The sequence below is a fragment of the Lagopus muta genome, chromosome 2, assembly GCF_023343835.1.
Source record: "Lagopus muta isolate bLagMut1 chromosome 2, bLagMut1 primary, whole genome shotgun sequence".
Taxonomy (NCBI): domain Eukaryota; kingdom Metazoa; phylum Chordata; class Aves; order Galliformes; family Phasianidae; genus Lagopus; species Lagopus muta.
In genome coordinates this window covers 70,716,972-70,739,323 of record NC_064434.1, presented here as the reverse complement: position 1 = coordinate 70,739,323, position 22,352 = coordinate 70,716,972, and positions in this window count along the sequence as shown.

The window sequence follows — 22,352 nt, the reverse complement described above, 5'->3', positions numbered from 1 at the left end:
TTGTACTGAGGGACATAGTTTAGGGGGAAATATTGGTGATAGGTGGATGGCTGGACTGGATGATCTTAGAGATTTTTTCCAACCTTGGTGATTCTATAATTCTATAACTAGAAGGGCATGCTAATTACCAAAAATTCTGTGTAATAATAAGCTACTCTGACTATTAAAAATTCTTGATAACGGTAAGCTATGCTGTTTTTTAGTTAGTTAGTTAGTTAGTTAGTTAGTTAGTTAGATAGATAGATAGATAGATAGATAGATAGATAATAAAGCTCTAAATACAAGCACAACCCTTCTGGCCAGTCCTTATCCTATGCAGAACTCATTTTACCTACAAAAACTCTTCACACAGCATTGGGTGAAACGCTCTGATCTGAACAATACCCATCCTGAGAAGTTTGTGATGCACTTCAGAACTCAGTACCCATTGGAAAAACAGTGCCAAATACATTTTTTTTCCTTCGCTCTCTTGGTCATCTCTAATGCTGGAGGTTTGGGGTAATGGTTCTTAGCCAAAGAGCTAATCTGGTCTATCTGCTATTAACTCTGTATGAAAGAGGCTGGGAATGGTGTTTGTGTCTGCATGTGAGAGAGGCAAAATATTATATTACATATGGAAAACCCTCATTCGTGCTGATGTAAATCAGAAATAATTCTGTCTAAATTGGGTACCACTGAGATGACTATCTGCTCTTGAGAATTCCCAAAGTACAGAATGTTTTATGCTGTGATTTAGGTAGGGCCAAAAAAACAGCAAGGCGCAAATAGTTAGAGAAATACTTTCTTAACAATTCCCACCAAAATGTTCTGTTAAAAAGCAGTTAAGGTTGCTCTGGGGCAAAACACACCCACACAAGAAATGACAGGTTAGGTGAACCTTCACGCCTCATATTAACCACTCCCAGTGACAGACTCCAACAAGAAACTTCCCTTGTTCTGCGGGATAAAGAAACAAATGAAATACCCATCCCTCCTACACGCTTCAGCGCAAAACCCTCTGGCTTCTGCAACTCTCACATAAGTGGCTGGTGCATGCATAGTGGCCTTGGCAGTTCAGGGAAAAAAATGAATGTTAAGAAATTCCCCTTGAGCATGAACTCTGCTGGTACTGCTGGTCTCAGGGGCCTTCTTTGGTTTTGCCAGGCTCTTTTCTCCACGGTTGATCCACCACTCCACTGAGGAGACCCATTACAAGGGCAGAGATAAAGAATCGTCTGTTCCTTTTTATTAGGTTAGAGGATAAGATACTTTGTATGTTAACACTGAAGTAAATCTGGTTGCCTTTCTGCAAACAGTAGTTACATTTGCACCAGTTTTTTGTATCTGGGCTTCTTCTGGATTATTTATTCCTAGCTGGGGCAGAAGAAATCTCATGTTAAAGGGGTTTACGCAGAAGAAGACGTGTGCACCTTAGCTCCTGCATGTGTTGGTGGTCTCCCATCTATCTTCCCACATAATTTTATTCCTCCCTGCACCTAGCTGCTCCTTACATCTGCTCCATAGAGTCGTAATTGCCAGAGCTGTCCAGGTTTCATCTCATTGTTCAAATGCTAATACAGAGTTAGTTCTGCCTTTTGTATCTAGGTGCTCTAGGAAAAATGTCTGATATCACCAGCAGACTATCCACACCCTCTGTGCCAGAAAGCTTATGAGCCTCCTCATTTTCTGTAGAAAAGCAAAGACATGTTGGTCCAGGCATAGAAATCAGAATGTCTATGTTGGGCCCCAGGGGAGAGTGATGTTCTTGTCCCATACATGGCTGCATCGAGACAAATATTTGAAGACAAGTAGATAAAATACCACAGTGCTTCAGACATATATCCACTGAAAGTGAGCTGCAGAGCCAAGAGCCAAGAGGAATTATTCTCAGATTGTAATTTTGTTTCATGGGGGATGACCTTGAAGATACTGATGGAAACTTCCCTGGAGAATCTACCATGCCAATGCCAATGTGGTGACCTGGTCAGTCTATTACTTGACCACGTCTCCAAAAGCTCAGCCTTGTTCTCTCCAATTGGTGTGCTGCGTGATCAGTTCCAACCTGATAATGGGAATCATAACAAAACTGTGTTCATTACGAGACGAAACACTTCATTGTTCTGTCACAGCGCAAAGGCCCCAGACAGGAAACTACTAAAGGTTTGATATGTACATTTACAACCCCATATTTAACATGTCAGCATGAAGTTTGTATTTTCCTGTCCTCCAGGAAAATTTACTCATACCAACAATCCTATAGAACCAATGCTCATTTAGAAAACTGCAAAAACATTAATCCTAACGTTTTCCCAGTGATAAATGCCTGTATTAATAGTTTCTAAATTTGCCATGGCCTGCATAAGAGTAGAACACATTACATGAGCTTGGAGCAGGGGGCTTTTCAGGACGCCTATACACAACATGCACATCTCTATTCATTGCTCTAAGAATATGAGATTGAAATGAGTGGAATCTTTCCTCTGTTTCCATGACAAGAATATTTCCCTGTCACCCGACACTATGGGGACAGGGAGGTTCTTTAGGGATCATGGGTAGAGTGAGGACATCACAACGTTACAACTATAATTAGAGCTCCATTATCACATTTATAGCTATCAATGTAGCTTATTGTTACCTAGAACTTTTAGCAATCAGCATAGCTTTATTTTTAGCCAGGGTTTTAATCACCTAGTCCTTCTGCAGATCTGGTCAACTTCTTAATAATCACTGTGCATTGCAATTATCATGATCTAGAAGCAGAATGCTGTTTTACTTTCCTACTTCACGACAGGGGTCATCCCATCCTAGAGTCTTTGTGCCAGGGGTTTTCACTGCACTGGCAAGCAAATGTGCTTTCCACAGTGCCAAAAAGTGGGGGGAACTAAGGCAGGTGAAAAGTTATCTGCAGATAATGGCTGTTTGCTTTTAAAAAAGCATTGGTTATGCTGCTCTTATTACCAGGTGTTGGGAGCAAGGGTAGCATCCCATATGGAAGTCATCAGCATCAATGCTAAGCTTCCTTGTAAGCTCTTTTGAGCCACCATTATTAAAAATACATTACACATGCACCTGTACAAGTTGAAGTCTTGGAAGAACATGTCTATTCCTCAGAAATCAAAGTGCTTTCTATGGGGATGCCTGCAGGGGACAGTGATCATAAAGCAACCAGGGAGCTTAAGGAATGCAGAGATTTCAGAGCCTGTGTGATTACCCACAGCTGTACAAACAGTACAGCAGAGAATACAGATTGACCTTGGCCATGTTTTGAGAGTGCCAGATAACCAGGTCCTTAAAAAAGCCCCATTTCAACATGAAGAGGAAAGAAGAGACAGCAACCCTGAGGAAGGCCAGGAAATACAGTAATGACTAAAGCAGCAAAATCACAAGTCAGCGCTGAGAACACCTTTGAGGGACTGGGCTGGGATAGAAGTAGTTGGTGATGACAGACATCTGCATTATGTACCTGGCAGTCAAGAAGTGGATTAGACTGGCTATGTGACAGTAATTTCTCAAGTGCATGCAGACAGCATCCTTCAAAACATGAATAATTATTCTGTAATAGTCCTGTAAATAGCCATAGCAATGAAAATGTAGCCTATTCTCAAGGGATCTGAGACAGAATTTAAGAGGCGGAGACTGTTTTCATGTATTTCTAAATCCACAGGGCCATGGCTATCTTTTCCTAGCTTCCCAAATTTGTGTGTGTATCCTACCATAGAGAGAACACCAGAAGGCCCTATTCTAGCAAATAATCACAATGCTTATGTCTCTGACCTCCTCTTCACCCTTGCAAATAGATGTTTCCTTTGCTGTTTGCTCACATGACTAGGACATACACCCTCCACCACTAAGATCACTTGCACAAGTGCAAACACGATCGCTAGGCTGGCCTCATCCACATCCCTTCAAACTGTTATCTTGGGCTGTGCCCACTGGAGTTTAGTCAGATGCTTAACTGCAGGGAATCTCTCTCTTAGGCTAGAAGAAAACAGTGGATCACCTGCCTGGTAGGGAGGCCACTGGACTCACAAACCAGAGAGGCCCAATTCAGGATGAAAGCTATAAATAAGCTTACTCCAGAGCTTCCATTACTCAAATCAGGCCACTGAAATGATCCTAAAAAAGTTAGTGTAAAACAGAGTGAAGACTGAAGAAAACTAAGCTGGAAAAGTAAAAATTACACAATAATTGTTCATTTTACCTCATGAATTCTACCCTTGCAGTATGCAAATCCCTAGAGATACATGTTCACTGCCATGTAGCATCTTGCTTAGCGAGTAAGGGAGAAATGGCTGGAGAGCTTGTGGAGATCACTGTGAAAAACATCACTATAGTTTGGAAGTGACAAGAATTCCCTATGCAAGAAAAATATGGCAGAAGAAAGAAGGAAAGGAATCAAGAGGTGGAGATCATTATACTGTCTCAGTTGCTGGTGGGGACTCCACATCTAGAACAGGGATGATAAAAGTGCTTCTCTGCTGAAGCTTCACCCATGCAGTTGCTGCCAGCTTGGCAGAGAGAACATCTCTCTGAGGGAAACTAATTCCTGTGCTCCTTGACATCAGGTTACCACTGCAACACAGCAGCTCCCAAACAACCTGCATGACTTGAAGGAGAAACACAGTATTTACCCTATTTCACTCTTCCCTTTAAACACTACTGTATTCACCAGCCAGTCCAGCAACTCTTTGCAAATTTTACAACCCATTCTCCCCAGAACCTGAAGGCATAAAGCATTCACACAGCACATAACCTGATAACTAAATTATAAAATACATGAGAACACACAAAGCGTGTATGGAAGGTCTTGAATAAGGGCAATAAACCTGTCTACACCTCCAAGGGCAAGAACTCACCTAAGTGTTCAAACAAGCATTAAAAATAGATTGCATTAAAGCACAAGAAGGCATAGAGTATTCTTTAGATCTGTCACACAAAAATCCTGTGTCTGATTTATGAGGAAGTGTCCTCACCAGATATCAGCAAGCTGCAGTCTGAGACCATTAGAACAAACTCAGAGGAATGATTAATTACAAATTGCACATTACAAGTAGTTGGGAAGTAGGAAAAGATACAAGATGAGTCTTTCCAATCTAGATGATGCCTAACTAAGCAATCTTTCCAGATGTGATAAGCAAACTCTCAGGCAAAGGAAGGATGGTAGATACCAGCTATCGGACTTGAGTAAAGCATTTGATTCAGTGCCATTGCTTATATAATCAAAAGGCAAACTGGAGAAGTTGGAGGTTAGCAGACAAATCATAAAGGATGAGGAACTGCCTGAAGGGAGGAAGAAGATAAGTAATGTTGGAAATGTCTCGTGCTGGAGTCAGGGCGATCACAAAAATCAGTTCAGTTTTTTTTAATATTTTACCAACAATTTAAATATTATAATAATAATAATTAAAAAAAAAAAAAGAGTAACATAATACAGAAGTGTTGTGAAACTGGACTGATGTGTGATGAAATCTGTCAATGGCAGAAAGCTGGAGGGTGTTACCAGTACTCAAGGAGTTATGGATATCACAGGGAGAGGTCCCTAAGTGCTGAAGTTATGCAAACAGAGTGAAATGCTGTAGTAAAAATTCATAGATGAGGGAACAAAGAACAAGAACATGTGCAACAAACAGGTCTTGAAATATCTGAAGAGGTGAACTTGAATCCAGAAGATAAACCTGATGATAACAGGATGCCTGTGAGCCCCCAGAGCAACACAGCCATAAGAAAAAAAAAAAAAAGAATAAATCTAATCTTGGGATATACAGTTAGTTAGAAAGAAAAGGACATAAATTATGCTGATATCACTGTAAAAAAAGGCACAGGAGAAACTCTGTCTGAAATACTGTATGAGTTCCACTTAGCTACATAATACAATCAGAAAACCCTCAAACTACAGGAGGCACTGTGAAGAGATGTGCAGGAAAATTACTTGGATTAGACAGCCTCTCTTGTGAGACACTGAAAGAATTTCAGCAAAACAGAGGGTGAGAGAGCTTATAATTTCTCTCCCTAAATAGCAGGGTATGGAAAGACAAACTATTCAACTTGAAGGACAGTGCAACACAAAAACATCTGACTGCAAACCAGCCCTGAAATTAGAGGAAAGTTCCTAGTTATCTTAGGCATGAAAAAACAAGCATCTCACACAAGGAGACAGCAGCAAACAAATGCTACCAATTTTCAGTAGTAGCTAGTTTCTAAGGGGCCTGTGCCACACTGCTGCCTGCAGTGATGGAGGGCACCAGGCTCAGCCATCTGAGAGGGCCTTTCCCTCTCTTCTCTCATAGGAGACCTCTGTTCTCCTATGACCCAGTGTGGCATTCCTGGGCTCTGATCTTACACAAGCAGGTGCCTCACTGATTGCACAGGCAATGAGGCAAATCTTTGAACCTCTGTCTCCCAGCCCTCAAGGAAAGTCGCTCCCTTTTCTCCAGAATGACGTACAAAATACAAAACCCTTTTCTATTTCTCCTGCTGCCTCAGGCATTGCTTAACACTTGCCAGTTTCCAAAAGTGCTCTTCATTTTGATCTTCAGTGGTAGTTAAATGGATCATTTCTGTAGCCCAGGTGCTTCCTCTGCCAAGAAGGAGGGAAGAACCAGACTGTGAAGGCAGTCTGCTGAGCTGCCCCGTGCTGTGCTTGCCTCAGTTCCATGCTCTTGGCTGTAGTGACACAAGGGTTTGTGGTGCAAGCAGCAGGCCTGGTTGGAATGCACAAAGGGCCTGTGCCAGAACAACACACATAGATCACAGGGAGTGAGAGAGCGAGAGGGAGAGGGAAAGAAGGTGTGCAGCTACCATTCATTGTCCATGCTGTGGATATGTCTGTGGTGGGTCAGCCACCGTCAGGAGAAAGAAATACGTGTTTTAAAAAGTTTAATATGATCTTCTCTAGACCCAGCTACCTAAAAAACAACATATTGGCCATGGTGGGCAGCCAGGTGTTAATGCAGATCACAGAGCGCTCTGCTTTGTTTACGAACATCCAGGCCCGTGCTTGGAATAGGCAGAGGAGAGAGTGGTCCATGTAGGGCTGTGGGATGTGAGCACTGCCAGCCAAGCCCACTCAGCTGGAGAGCATCAGGCCCCATTGATTGTCTCCTGAGGAGCAGCCTTGTCCATGTGCTTACAGCAGTGCTCACTTCTACGTCAACTGCTTTGTCACGCAGCTGACCCACGCCACAAGCTCAAGCGTGACCTTAGAAAAACACCCCATGTCATCTTGGCACTGCTGGCCAAGCTGGACTTACCAAATTGTCCACCTCTCCAGCACAGTTCTGGCTTTGCCACAACTAAAATGACTCCAAAGCCTTTCTGAAGTCAACCCTTCACCCTCCCTCCTCCTCCTCTGCTGCTGCTTCTGTTGTCAGTGAAGGAGTGGGCAGCTGTAGGGCATTCCTCTGCCCCAGTGAGAGCTGTCACTGCTGGGAAAGAGAGAGCATACCTTTGCTCTGAGGAGTTGCACAGAATATTTTTGTTTGCAGTTTGCCAGGGTGTGAGCTGTGCTGCTGTGGAGGCAGCCCTGGGCTTAGATCACTGTGCGCTTTGAGATCTGATGTGTCTTTGTGGGGAGCATTCACAAGGGATGGATTGAGAACAAACACGTTGAGAGCAGTGGATGTGGGACAGGGCTGTGTTTCAAATTCTTTGTCAATAGAATGCAAGCCTGGCTAGAGCCCAGGGCTCCTCAAAACCCTCTGATACCCATATGAATGGGGACAGCATTCAGTGGTAAACCTGTTTCTGGGCAGAGGGGATACACAATCGTGCCAATAAATAGTTCAGAAGTATATTTTTAGAGCAGAAGTTAAGCACTCAGGGACAAAAGGTACTATTTCTCCCACTCCTTTAAACACTGGTCCTGATGTCCTAGTCTGACTGACCTTTCATGAGCGTGAAACCTCCAAAGGCTATTTTCATCCTAGTGTTAATCAGCATAGCTTCAGGGTTGGGATCATAGTAGGTTCTTATCTCACAGTGGCTGTCCCAGCACAACCTTTCTCCCACACGCACCTCTGGGCTGGAGATAACAGGGTCTGCTGTGCGTGCTGACTTCTGCTGGCTGCAGTCTTACCCACTCGACAGAGGAATCCTGAGCTCATCATTTCAGGGTGTCCCTCATCCTCCCCTTATCAATGGCCCCAACCAGCAGCATCTTCTCTGTGCCTCCTCACTGCAGCTGGCCTCATCCCTGGTGGCTGGTCTTCTGCTGGAAGGGAGGTGCCTGCAGAGAGCAACTTCTTTCTCCTAAAGGAAGAACAGCTGAACAGCTCGCTCAAAGAGAGACTCTGCTTCTGACACTGATCCTTCATTTAGGCACTGAGCATGAGGTGGGAGTAAATCCATGCCCTTCTGCTTCTCAGGCACTGCATTTCACAAGCAGAAGCATTGCACATTCTCCTCCTGTCTGTTCTTAGCCATTGTGTACAAGGTAGGATGTTAGATAATATACGTCCTCTCACATTCTGGCAGAGATCTTTCCCCCACGTGGCATAAAGGTGACTTTGATCTTTCTACACTAGATATTAAACATCACTTAGTGTAAAGGATGTGTATTTTCATATCTGGCTGTGATCAATAAGCATTTCCTATCTGTTACAGCAACTGCCTGCAACACGTAGGGGTTGAATCATGTTGTGTAATGGCTGTCTTTTGTAATCAATAGCCTAAGAGTCTTTCTCAGGAAGATTTGCACTACATGATCAACAGCACTGTTTGTCCGGGCCAACCTGATGGAAGGGACAGTTAATCCCAAAGAGCAAAGTAGCTGAAATGTGCCCTCTCTGTGGGGCAGCGCTCAGTGACATGCACACAGCTGGGCAGAGCTGGTGCAGCTGAAGCTGGTTATTAGCCAGAGGGGCTTGGGGTTTTCTTTTAATTTTTTTTTTCTCTCTCTTTTAATTTTTTTTTCCTAAGAAAAACATCCACAGTTGTTCCATAGGAAAAGAACAAGTAATCTATCTATGGAATAAATGGAGTTGTCCTTGTTTTCTCCATTCTCACTTTCACCTTCTGCTAAGGTAATTTCGGTGACAAGATTTTTCCAAATGCTGAAATTGGATAAACAGCAGTTCAGTGCAACAGATAAAGAAGGGGAATATCCAGCAGCCTTTTAACAAATTACTAATGTGTGCATAGGATAGATATGAAATACATAAACCTTGCAGTGCTTTAGGAAAACAGACAAAGGAGTTGAACCTGTGTGCAATGGTCAAGTCCTGCAGCAGCAGGGTCTCAGCCTCACTTCCTACTCTGGCTGGCTTTTGTTACTCCTTTGATAAGAGGTGAGGGCTGGGAACTGCTTATGCCCCTCACAGGAAGATGGAAATGGCCAAACAGGAGCATTGGACACACTGTCTTACTGCCACTGGAGGAGATGGAGGTAGCAGAGGTGGGAGCAGGGACAGTCCCCTCCTATCCCAGCCTCTCTTGCAGCACTGCTACCTAGCCTGGCTACAGTATGTAGGAAAGCCATCACTGCTTCCCAGCTGCTTCCTTTGCTGATGGTGAGAGTCAAGCTTGATTCATGTTAGCCTTGTACCTTGGCATCTCAGTATCCAGAAGCAGCTCCATTTTCCCTGAGAACAAGTTGGCAGTGCTTTTATTCTTCTGCCAAACTTAGCAAATCCACAGGGCAGCAGAGCGGATCCAACAAAGCCCAGATAAGATCCACAAAGGGGGGAACGCATGGGGCTGACATTGGCCTGCCTCAGCAGGTAACCTTGCACACCCCACACAGAGCCACCTGAGTGCTTGTAGAAACCAAAGCAGAGGGCTGGGAGCCTGTGTAGCTGAGAGGGATTAGAGCTGCTGTGCCCTACGTGCTGTAAGTTTCCATTGCTTACGTGCTCTCTGGGAGCAAGTTCCTCCTGCCGAGCATGTGACTGTCTAAGTCCTGAGCTGCTCAGTGCCCGGTCCGCACCTCAGCCCCACTTGGATCCGCACATGTTGCGCGATACCTTCACAGCAGATATATTTATCAAGCTAAAAAAAGTTCTGTTTAGTCATTTTATTTGCCAGGAGACCTGGCTGCACTATCTGGGAGGGAAAAAAGAGGCCACTTGGAGCTGCACAACACTCAGAGCAGCACACTTGTGGGAGACTGAGTATTCATAGTGTGGCAGAATTCCTACAGTTCACAAGCGACTCATTTTCACCCCATAGTCCCTTCCTCAAATGAAATAAATAAATAGATAAAAAACAAGTAAATGCCTTTTACATATTTCCCAGAACATGTCATTTTACTAGAAGTGCATTTTACTCTCCTGTTTTGAAAAAGAATCCAGTCCAGTGGGTCAAAGTCATTCTTAGAATAACTCTCAATGAAATCTGGAGTTACAACTGGACTGACTTTGGCATAATGAGTCCTCAGGATATCAGCAGCTGCTGCAGTCATGTTTTTGTAGGCAGTCCGGATCTACAAGTTTTCCTGGTATAATAATTACTGTCAGAACTGTGATGTTTTGTAACCAAACTAGTTTATACTGGCAAAAGCTCTACTTTTGATGATCGAGAAGTGACTTAAGCTATTAAATTTCTTTCAGTTATTATTTGGGAACTACTATTCTATTATAATACATTTTCTTACTGTCTGCATGGGAGGTTGAGATGACCAATTCTGCATAGTTACAACATTTTCTATCGTAGACAAGCTAAAATATCTAAATAATTGCTGTATTTTGTACACTAATATTAAAACATGGTCTGGGGGATAAATAAACTATCATCTTTAAAAAAAAAAAAAAAAAAAGAATAGATTGATGCCCTGGCTTAATCTGCAATGCAAATACGGTGTGATGTCAAGAAAACAGAAGTCACAAAGAAATTATAAAAAATAATAAATAATAAAAAATCATATTTGCAGAGCCCTGAAATTAGAGCAGAGAAATTGAGCAATATTCTGTATGTGATACTGCTTGGTATCACAGCCATTTAGCAATACACTACTGCTGTGGTTTGTATCACTATGGCACTGTCACTGTTGTCACTGCCAGGCCAGCCCAAGGGCAAGGCTATAATCAGTGTTGCTGTGGACTGCTTGAAAGAGGTTTTGGAAAGGGAAAGGGAAGCATCTCCTGCAAAGTCAGTGTGAAATAGAACATGAAGTTGCAGGAATGAAGTTGAAGAGGTACAGGCAGGGGTTGGTGTCAATGTCTCCTCAAAGGTGGGATTGGAAGGTTTTGGAAAGCAAAGGCAAGTAGCTGTGTCTGATGGTTTAAAATCAGGGGAAACTCAATCTGTGCTTGTTGAGAGCAGCATTATGGTATTTTCATATGTACAGCATGCACCTTAGAAAAAGTACAGAAAAGTGCTGTACTGTTGCTTACAATAACTGGAATGCACAGCATCACAGCAGAGAGAGGATTACTGGTAAGTGAGAAGGAATCTCTGCATGCTCCAGGCAGGTACTCTGCTAGGGAAGAAGGCTCTGAGCTCTCTGCAGGTGCAGATAGTTTCCCAGTGGCCAGCCATGGATTATACTAGAGAAAACCAGGTCATTTGGCCTTGAGCCTTCCTGGGACGACCAACTTCCTGGGGCCACTTGGAGCTCACAGCAATTAGGCTGCAGGCTGGAGGACTTTAATGACAGCTCTTCAGGGACCCTATGCTGCCTTGCCGTAGGGCTCCCTGCTCCACCATGGGAACAGTGTGTGTTCTCTGTGGGACAGCCATGGGGACATGGGACACAGAAAGGTGGTCCTGGGGACAAGCAACCCCGTCAGCAGTTCATTCACACTGAGTTCTTAGGGGTGTGGTCCCATTAGACCCCCTCTGGTTTTGCAGAAAGACAACCTGCTCATACAGAACAGCACACTCATCCATAACATATGTGGAATGAGCACTTCTCCTACCAAGATCAGGGTGTTAGTGGAAAAGGTTGATTAAAAGGCAAGCAAAGAAAGCCCCTCACATTTATTCACATGCATGTGTGGATCTCACAGCCAGAGAAAGGATGCTGCTTTGGCTAGCTAAAAATAGACAACGTCTTGTATATATTAACCAAAAATAGTCTGCAAGACTAAAAATAGCATGGATACCAGGGATTAAAAAGAGATCAGAGCTCAAGCCTGTAAAGACTGAGAAAGTCATGAGATACAGAAAATCAGCATGAACTTCACAGCTCGCAGGAGAAATGAAATGTGAATTACACTACATCATGTGTCGTCACAACCTCCAGCCACCCAAGCCAAAGAAAGCGCAGTTTTATTTACTGTTTCATTTTTCCTGGGATGTGCAAACCAAAGGTGCTGTATGCTAGACCTTTTCACCTACCGAGCATGATTCCTGCTCACACAGGCTGCTCTTTTCTGCCAGTACCTCAAGCATCTGCTTTCATGGCAACTTCTAGAACCGCCTGGAGGGCTGAAAAAGGAAGAAGCAGGAAATCTCCTTCTTCTAGAGGAGAAGGCTATGTGTGAATCCCACTGCTTTTTTGCAGGTCACACGCGTGTCTCAGGTTGGCAAGTGTTTACAAAGCAGTTCATGCTGTTCTCTCATGCTGATGGATTAGGACAACCACCAAATGAGGCCTTCAGTAAGAGAAAGGCCTCTTGAACTGGCCTTTTCCTCTAAAGCTGGCACATATCTCCATGCTGGAGGCAATGCTTTATTGCCTGGCACATGCTGCTGGGGCACAGTCCCTCCCTGCTGCAATTAGGTGTGAAAGCACAGCAGTGTGGGGGGACCTGGGCATGCACAGCAGTCTCTCCACTGCCTCAGCCAGGGCCAGAATGGTGCCACTAAGCAGCCTTCTTGCTCCAGCTGCTTTCATGCACCATATTTCCTGCAGCTAGTAATAAGTGGGTTTGGTGCTGCTTTAAATGCTGGAACCTTGGCTGCCAGGCCTGTGCAACAGAGAGGAGAAATACTCTCCTTGCACACGTAGTAGTGTCCTGTGGTGTAGACAGGTTCAGGTTTCAGTTAGTGAGAATAAACACCTGCATCTTCAAGTCCTCACCTCTTCCTTCCTTCTCAAGCACTCTCAAACCAATGTGCTGCACACCAAACCACTTCCTGGCAAGCATCTGTACTACAAAGCTTCATTTAATTCAGACCTGCAAGATCACTTTCTTTGCATACGTTGGTGTACAGCAGTTTGAGACACTCTGATAAGGGATCCAAGGAGATCTGGTGTTCACTGCCTTGGACAGATGGCAATCTTATTCTCTCTAAATAAGATGATTATCAAGGGGGTGTTTGTGCCCATTCTTGGTTTTGGGGACTCTCAGTTTCCTGCCATGACTCACAAAACTTGTTAAACCAGAGTATGCCTAGCAGAAGGAGATTTAATTACACAGCAGTGCAGGATAGTAATGGAATTTGTGTGACAGGCTGATGGCAAGATGGCTTTATCTCCAAAGCTGTTCAAAAGCCAGTATAGCCAACTCTGTCTGTAGGGCTGGGCAAGCTGCACCAAGCCCTGAAACAGCCAGAAAGAAGGTAAGATAAGAAGGTAAGATGTGCCAGGAACAGGCTCAGAATATTGGTGGTTTGCATAAAGAGCCTGAAAATGTTCCTGTCATTGCTATGGTCTGGGTCACCATGCAGAAACTTTATCTGGTAAACCAACAGCCTCACACTGCACAGTGACCTAGATAGGAAACACGATGCAGGGAGGGAGATGCTGAGACAATGTACTGTCGTAATGCATGTATCGGGTTATTTGCTGTTGCTTTTATCTGACTGAAAGAGTTTAATAGTCAATAAAGCACTTAGAAGCAGGTTCTAGCCTCTCCCTTCCTTCTCAGGTACTCTCACACCAACACAGTGTGCAGCCAGCTAAACTTCTGAACAGTGTACTTCAGCACTTAGTAAAACAGTAACAAACATTCTGAAAACCACCATACGTGCCTCCATTATATGTGCACCACTTTAAAAAGTACAGCCTTAAGGTTTCTGTGAAGCTGCTCAGAGGGATTACACTAACTTCAGGGTGACTGCTTCCCCATGCATGTAAACAGTCTTGTTTACATAAAGAAAACTCTTCCCACTCTGGCATTTCAGATTGCAATAGACAAGGAACCACACATCTTGAGAAATAGCAAAAGTCAGGACTCAAAGTCTATGTCCAAGAACACCTCCTCTCACAAGAAGCTCTTGACAAACATGGGTGAGGCTTTAGTTAAGATGTAGACCTTCATTAGGGCTTCGTGTTTCTAGAAAAAAAATCAGCCTGCTCTCTGTATGGAGTAGAGTAGGGTCATTTTGCTCCCTCAATCAAAAAGCAAAGGGAAGGGTTTGGGAGCTAATACACACTACTGCATGAAATCCCTTTCCATTTTTTCCTGTTTTGTCACAGCATATTAAGAAGCCATATGTTGGACTAAGTTATTTGTTCTTAGTTGTTGTTTTCCTTATAATTTGCCATGTAATCAGCACATACTATCATAGACTTCAGCACATGTAAGATCAGGTTATTTTGATTTCAAAACACTATCATAAAAACTTAGTACACTGAAAGAAGCACAAAGCACATCTCCAACACCTCTAAATAACTTGTATCTGGATGACACTTGGAGCGGGGCAGAGAGATGACTATTTTGCAGGGCAATGTCTCAGTGCTCCTATGTGTATCATATCCATGTTTTTCTAACAAAATGAAGATCTTGTTTAATGCTAAAACCATGCAGACAGGAAGAAAAAAAGGCTTAATGATTATGTACCAATGGTTTTTGAGCTCAAATAATAACTTCGCAATTCAGTTTGTTCAATATGCAGTCTGTGAGCAGGAAAATGATTGGTTTTAATTTTTCCTTCTTCCACAGTCAGAATTCTGTCTCCCAAACTAGCACTGTTGGTTCTAAAGCACAGCATTTTGAGAAAAGTAAGCTTCTTTCCTGTATTTTTAGACTTTCCCCCAGGTAATCAAACAAATGTATAACAACAGAGATTTTGATATTTCCATGATGCTGAGGTATCAGAAGCCATACTCAATTTTTTTTTTCAATCACATTTGTAAAGTTATTTCTTTTGAAAATACCACACAGTGTTTGTCCAGAATAAATTTTTGTCCATGTCTAAATTGTAGATAAATCTTGGAAAACACAGCGTGGCTACATTTGGTAAGACAAGACTTCTTAATCTGCTGTCCCCATAAAGAAACCTATGTTAATGGCATGGGTGGTAGCGGGACATTTTTTTCCCAGCCTCTGCAGCAGTCAGCTGGTTGCTTCCTATATTTACATATCTTTTAGAAACAAAGTTTCAAGTGTTCTGCCCCAGGAATGTTCTCTAGAGCTGCATTTGCGGTTACTGGGTCAGCATATTATCTCACACAGGACAGCCCATCCGAGCAATAGAACGTTTTCTACACGAATGCAGTGATGAAGGCTACACTCAAAGCACCCTTCCAAGCAGCATGGCACCACCTCATCACCTCCCTGGGCAGCCTGTGCCACTGCCTCACCACTCTTGATGAGGATAATTTTTTCTTAATATCCAACCTGAAATAGCATTCATAAGACCCCTACAGTACACAAGTGCACGGGGCAGACATTTGGTGCTATACACCACATTGATGAACCTTCAAAGTCTTCTTTATGTGCCTCTTCTGCACCTGGATTAGAAATGAGAATTAGACTCTCTAGCATGACCCCACAATCTCAAATATTTTTTATTCTAGGTCTGTGATCCAGCAATATCTTAAGGTAATACAGAGTGAGAATTTTTAGCTTCATGCTATAGCTTTTTCTGACTCATCATTTCTTTTACTGAAATGCAGAATATTCTTTAAAATAGGGGATAAATGGTCTAAAATAAGCTACCAACCAGGCTGGACACAGTGAGTAGGTATATCTGCAAACACACAAGCCTTTGTGTGTAAATGAGCTAGCCACATCTGGCCTCTCACACTGATAAGTTGCTGTTTGTTTAAAAAATAAAATGACATAAAAATAAAGGCTCTTAGCTACTTCTGCCTGCAGCACATGGCTTTTACTGTTTGCACAAGGGAGGAGCTTTGCCTCCCATCCGAATTTCAACAACACTTACAATTCAGTAAATAGGTGAGGACAGTCTATCTATTCTCTCTGCCTATTCCCTCCAGTGAAATCTCCTTCTGTGTCCCATATATATCCTGATATATTCTATATATATATAGATATAGATATTCTATATCTATATCTTTAAGGTCTTTTCCAACATGAACTATTTGATGATTCTCTGATTCCATTGAGCTGTGGGTGGATGAAGAATGTGTAATTTGCTTGTTGACCTGTTTTTTGCTTCTGCACAAAAATGAAAGGCCATTCTTCTACTACCAATAAATGCCACCTTATCTCTAGGTGACTAAATGGCTGGCTGGCAAAGCCAGGAACAGGTTCAGGGGTAATGCTTCCAACAGGGACAAACTGATGCAGCATGATAAGAAGACTCAGATCCAGCCCAGCCCTAATTACAGTTCAGTAACATGTACTCTATTACTCCAAGAGCAAAACAAAGATGTTAATAATTAATGTTCAGCTGTCTGTTTGCAAGAACTCCTGTTAAGTTTAATTTTCTGGGACCTAATATTAAGGCACAATTTTATAAATATTAATAGAATTCCAGCATTATGTTTTACCAGTCATTAACAGTACTGAATGTCCAACTGAATGTCCATTTAAATAGATGAAATAAGCAGTATTGGCTCAGATCCTGTGGGAGGGAAACAACAATTTTTCATAGTATTATATGTATTTAAATTACTATACATCCATTATGCTCCTGTTTTAGCAAATATCTGTTCTTGGTAAAAGTTAAATTGCTTGGGAAGTACTTTAAAACATGCTAAAGCTTCCTACTTTGATATTAGACTCAGTATTCACACAGAGGGTTGTGCTCGTCAGCACTGAAGACAAGGGGGTGCAGAAGCACCATCATATTGGGTGTTGATACACATCACAGTTTTCATTTCCCCATCCATTCAGTTCTGGAGTATTAAGAACTATTCTAATCAACAGACAGACTCATTCATCTAGTAAAATCTGAAAAATAACCTCCAACATTTGAGTTCTTGGCATGCTGTTCATGGAGCTAACAGAAGAAAACACCACTCCCCAAATCTCTAGATAGAAGAATCAGCTGTCCAGGTATACAACAATATCCAGCACCTTGGATCTGCTGATTCTCTCCATACAGTTTTAACAGGTCACACGGAAAGGCTTCTGTCTGATAGAGTAGAAAGGGTCAAGTTCTATAACATGAAGTAAAAAAGGGTGAAGCTACCTAATGTGACTGAGTCAGCTTACTGCTCTGACTTGGGTGGTCCAGCTTTCCCTCCCTGACTCCTGGCCCTGCGGGTCCACACCCTCTCTTGCACCACATCAAACCACATGGTAAGCCGATCCAACTTGTTAATCCATCAGAAAACCATTCTCTTGAACTGACTCACCAAGGGCTAGACAAGTGTGGTGCTAAGGTAAGGAAGGGTGAAGGAGCATGCTACTGGACGACACACAACCACCTCTTTTGGTGGCCAGCAGCTCAACACCCTGACTTAAATGTAGCAAAACCAGAGAAAATGTTGGAGAGGGACACAAGAGCACAGTCAGCAAATAGAATGGCATGGAATAATTCTGCCTCTTTGGGAAGGTTGGAAATGCAGGAAAAGGCATCAAAAAGCCCTTGGAATGGTGTGGGACAGTGAGGTTGGGCAATGTAGGAGAACAGTAAGATGCTGTATTCTGACACGCAATAGGAACACACTGGTACTGTCCTGGGAGAAGCACAAACAGAGTGTGAGCTGCGTGGAACTCACCTAGACTGTGCTGACTCTCTGGGGCTCACAAAGCTTATGCATATGAACATGCATTCAGGCAGCCCTGAAAAAAGTAAGCTCTTCAGGACTGATGTGCAAGCAAGCTAAGTAGTTTATATAGTAATATATAGTATATAGTGTTTAATGAAACACAACTATATTATATTCCCATTGATCAAGAGAAGGGAAGGACACCATTGTTCACATAGAAAACAAATGGAAATGAAGCTTCTGCTCATTCTTGAGAAATTGTTTTATCCAAAAAGAAAAAAACATATATATATATACAAAATCTTTTGAGGAATAATACCTGGGCAGTGTTGTCAGTTCAAAAACTCCCTCACTGTTGTCCTTTCATTCCTCTCTTAAATTACCAAGACAGGTTTCTCTTTTTGCAGCAGCAAATGTCCTAGGCTTTTTATTTTCTTAGAATCTCTCTCACTAGAACAAGAGTCTTCACAAGAAACAGATTTTGGAAGTATCAAAAATTGTGCTAGCCAGCTGCAGAAAGGGAAAAGAAACTGCATCTTCATTCAAAAAACTATGATGTCCACTCCTTTAATGAAAGCACATCTTCTTGGCTTCAGGAACAGTTCTTGAGTTCCTCCCTTGCACACTGGATAATAGCTTCTGGGCCATCAGGAGAAAAATACTGAGACTGCAACATGTTAAATAGCAGGATATACTGTAACCCATGGGCTGAGGCTCTCTCAAGCTTCCCAAACCAAGGCCCAGGAAGCAAACTGTCCTTGCCAGCACTCCAGCTGTCACTGTTCTCTTTTCCAAGTACAAGGTAAGCCACTGGCAGAAGAGAGAACTACGTGCCTGGCTGCTGGAAGAAGAGGAAAGAGAAAATATGATGTGCAATACATCAGGAACACACCAAATTATCATGGCAGGCCACATCATCCTAACGCTGCTCTGCATTGTTTCCACCTTGATGATCTTTCAGCATGTCACGATGCTGAGCCATGATGACACAGGGGCAGGAAGCACATATCAGATGCAAAGTAAAAAGGTCACGTAATGTTTGTGACCCTCTGAAACACCAAAGAGACTTTCCTTGCATCTGAGTTCCTTGCTGAAAAGCCAGAAGACCTGTCTGTATCAAAATCATGAAAAACTTCTGGAACAGTTAAGATAAATATAACCTATATAAAGATAAAGGAGGAATTCTTTTTTCTTTTTTTCAGAACTCCTTATCACTCTATTGGAGCGTGGACTTCAAATAGTGTTTTAAAAATGTTCTTTAAAATAAATCTTTTGTCCATAACTGGACTTAAAGCACCCCCAGGGCCTACAGGCTTGCTTAAGTTTGAGACAAAAAATGTACATAATTGTCAATCTTTAGCAAGTCAGGGAGCTCTTTTCTAACCAGAGCCAGAAATACCCCCTCCTGAGAAAAACTTCACAAAGAATGTGGAAAAAGCTTTTGAACTTTCACGGTACAAAATTTAAGATGAGGACAAATGTGTCAGTCTTGAGCTTTTTATAAGCTCTGCTGCATTTCCATCACCTTATAGAGATAGAGCATTGTCTTATATTGTAACTCACTGGAGTAACTCACTTTCTTTAAATATGAATAAAATAATTAAAGCAGTCAAACATGGTAATCTGCATAAATCTCTCTTGATCAACCCCTGTAACCTGTAAACCTGTATTGTTGGTGTAATAAAAACAGGCTTTGTTCCCAGGGGAGTAAAGGTATATCGTGTCAAACAGATTCAAGGACAGAGCAAACAATTTCAACTGAAGAGCCTGGAGGAATCCCGCAGTATTAAACACTGAGCTATCCAGGCTTACACAATGTAATTGAGAATACTTCTCCTTGTAATTTAGCCCAACCCTTATAATCTCAGATTATAATGAAAGGTTTTTCCCTTTAAACAATACAACATTATGATATTCAGTGATAAACAACCAAAGTATTCTGTTACTTTAATTTCAGCAATACGTGTTTAGGGAAGCTCTGCAGTGGTGTCAACAAGCAATAAGCTGGATGCAGTGTGGCTCCAGAGTGCTGTGTTTATCTCCAGGGCCCTCAGCTTGGTTCTCTGCTATCCCAAGGGCTGTGCCACCTGACAACTGTGCTGAGCAATGTATGCACAGCACAGTACAGGGGCACCTTGTGCTTGTTGGGGTCAGTAACCACAACAGCAAAGTACAAATCTCTGGGTGTAGCAGGGCTTGTGCAAGCTGCAGATTGCCTCAAAATGCCCAGACATCACAGCACAAAACTAGGTGTGCTTTTCCACTGGGGTCAGCGCTAGCAGAGCCTGTCAGTAATCCTCAGTGCTTGGCACCACCTCTCCTAGATGAACCCTCCCTAGCTTTGCAGAAATGGGGGCAGTGTTTGAAAGATGAATAAACTGTGCTAACCCTTTGAGTACCTCAGGAAAAGTGTGCATTCAACAGAAGAACACTTGCATAGCCCTGTGAGTGTACTTTGTACAGTTTGTCCTGATTAGAAAGGAAGTAAGCTTAACAGAGAATCCAACAGAGACAAGCAGTTCTCTAGTTTTATTTGGAAAAGCTGCAAACCTGTTAGAGTTCACTTGCTGGTATGAAAAGTAAGCCTGAAAAATGCCACTGTTGAGATCAAGGAATAATGGCTTAGGTGGAACAAGGCAGGCTGACATGGGGTGGTCTGGAAGGGAAGAGCAAGTACTACAAGCCCACGTGTCCTAAACCTGAGTAGTGACACTATCACAGCCACATCCTCATTTGGCCAATGCCTCACACAGTCCCCAGCTGCAGGACTTTCTGTGAAGCTTCAGGTGGTTTCTGGCACCAGTAAAAATCTCAGCCTTGAGTCCTAAGGGACTTCTATCTTGTTGACAGCAAACTGTCTGAAGATGGAATTAATTTATTTCCAATATGATTTTGTTCTGTGAATTCCATGCCCCTCATGTTACTATTCTGCACTCCCTTCTTTCCCTCGGCTTCAAAGATTCTTCCTGATTGCTTATACAACCTGAACACTGCAGAACCCCAGATATATAGAGCACCTATAAGGATATACTGACGTTGCTATTATTACTACTCAATGAAAACAGAAAAGCTATTCACTGACTGACCTATTCTTTTAGGCATTTCCAATAAACATATCTATATCAGATCTATATCAAAGTAGTGATTAAAGAAAAAAAACCCTCCAACCTTGCATTAACTTTATCCTACATCACCCCCCTGTGAGGACTGGTACAGCTTTGAGGACTTTTTATCTGCATTCTCTGTGGATCAATAGTGTCTCATCATTACCTAGTCACCAATCAAGCCCTTTTCCAACACTCACTGACACACAAAAAACATGAGCTGTTTGGAAATATCAAATTCAGGAACATGTGAAGAATTACCTGCAGAAAAGGGGGGAAGCAATGCCCTCCCTATTAGTTTTGGCAGCCATCCTATGGGTCATTTTGCTTTGTATACTGTATGTTCTTTTCTGTCATGCTTTGCCCTTACGTTGTCTTTTAAAGAACAAGCTCTCCGGCAATGAATAGAGTCTTTATGTGCTTGGAAAACATTTCTAGTATGTTGTAGATACGATTGTGATAAAAATACTCATTGTTTTCCAGAACTTCCCTACCATCGCCACACTTTACTTCAGTTTTGTCACTGGAATACAACCATTATTACATTGTTTTGTGCCCCTGGTGAAGCACTGGCAAATGGTTCAGATATTTTAAATGGATTCTGTTATTTCTTCTGACCACGCTGGGAACATGTTGTGTCAAGAGAACTTGACGTAGTTCAGCACATTAGCAAATGTAAAAATTAAGACATTTAATTGACATGTGGGAAAGAGGAAAAGAACAAAGGAGTTCTGAAGCCTAATTAGCCCATGAATTAATAACTATCATTGGGTTTTAGCCTGATGCCATATTTGTACCTTGGTCCTTTTCTTACTGGTTTCATGGTCTGAGTGTTGAGTTAGAATCATAGAATGATGGAGTCTGTGACATTCATCTCCATTATGTTTGCTGAAGGAGTACACAATAAATTAAAATGGTCTTTTACCTCCTCAACTTCTCCCCAGCAGAATATAATTGCTTGCATTTCTAAAGTGTTTGAAAATAACAGGCTTGACTCTTTTCTCATTTGGTCTGGCTTAACAATGCTGCAAGTCCAAAGAACTCAGCCACATTAACTTCAACACAAAGCTTACTAGAGGAACGCCTGGCCTGGTACTTCAGACATACCTCATATTCTGGATTTAAAGAGCAATTCCCATTAAACTTGGATTAAAAACCTGTTCACGTATGTTCTGGACTCAAACATTGTCTTTAAACCGCTTCCTTCTGCCTCTACTATTATGTTGTCCTTCCTTTAAGAGCAATGAACAAAGCAATTACTGACCTGTACCCTATCTGGTTCTAGTTCCCAGCTTTTCCAGTTCTTTCAGATTTTGTTGTTGTTATTTTGTTGTTTTTTGTTTTTTTTTTTCAGTTGGCCTAGGCACTTCCGGATCTCATTCACCTTGGATTCATGGGTATGACATGACCTTGTCCTCTCAGTCCTCCTTCTGCCTTTCTCATAATCCGGTCTGGTTTTCCTTTCCATTTTCTGTACGCATATGATGGATGTTTGTGGCCTTGGTGCGCCCTGTTTCTCCTGTTACAGCCCTCACATAGTA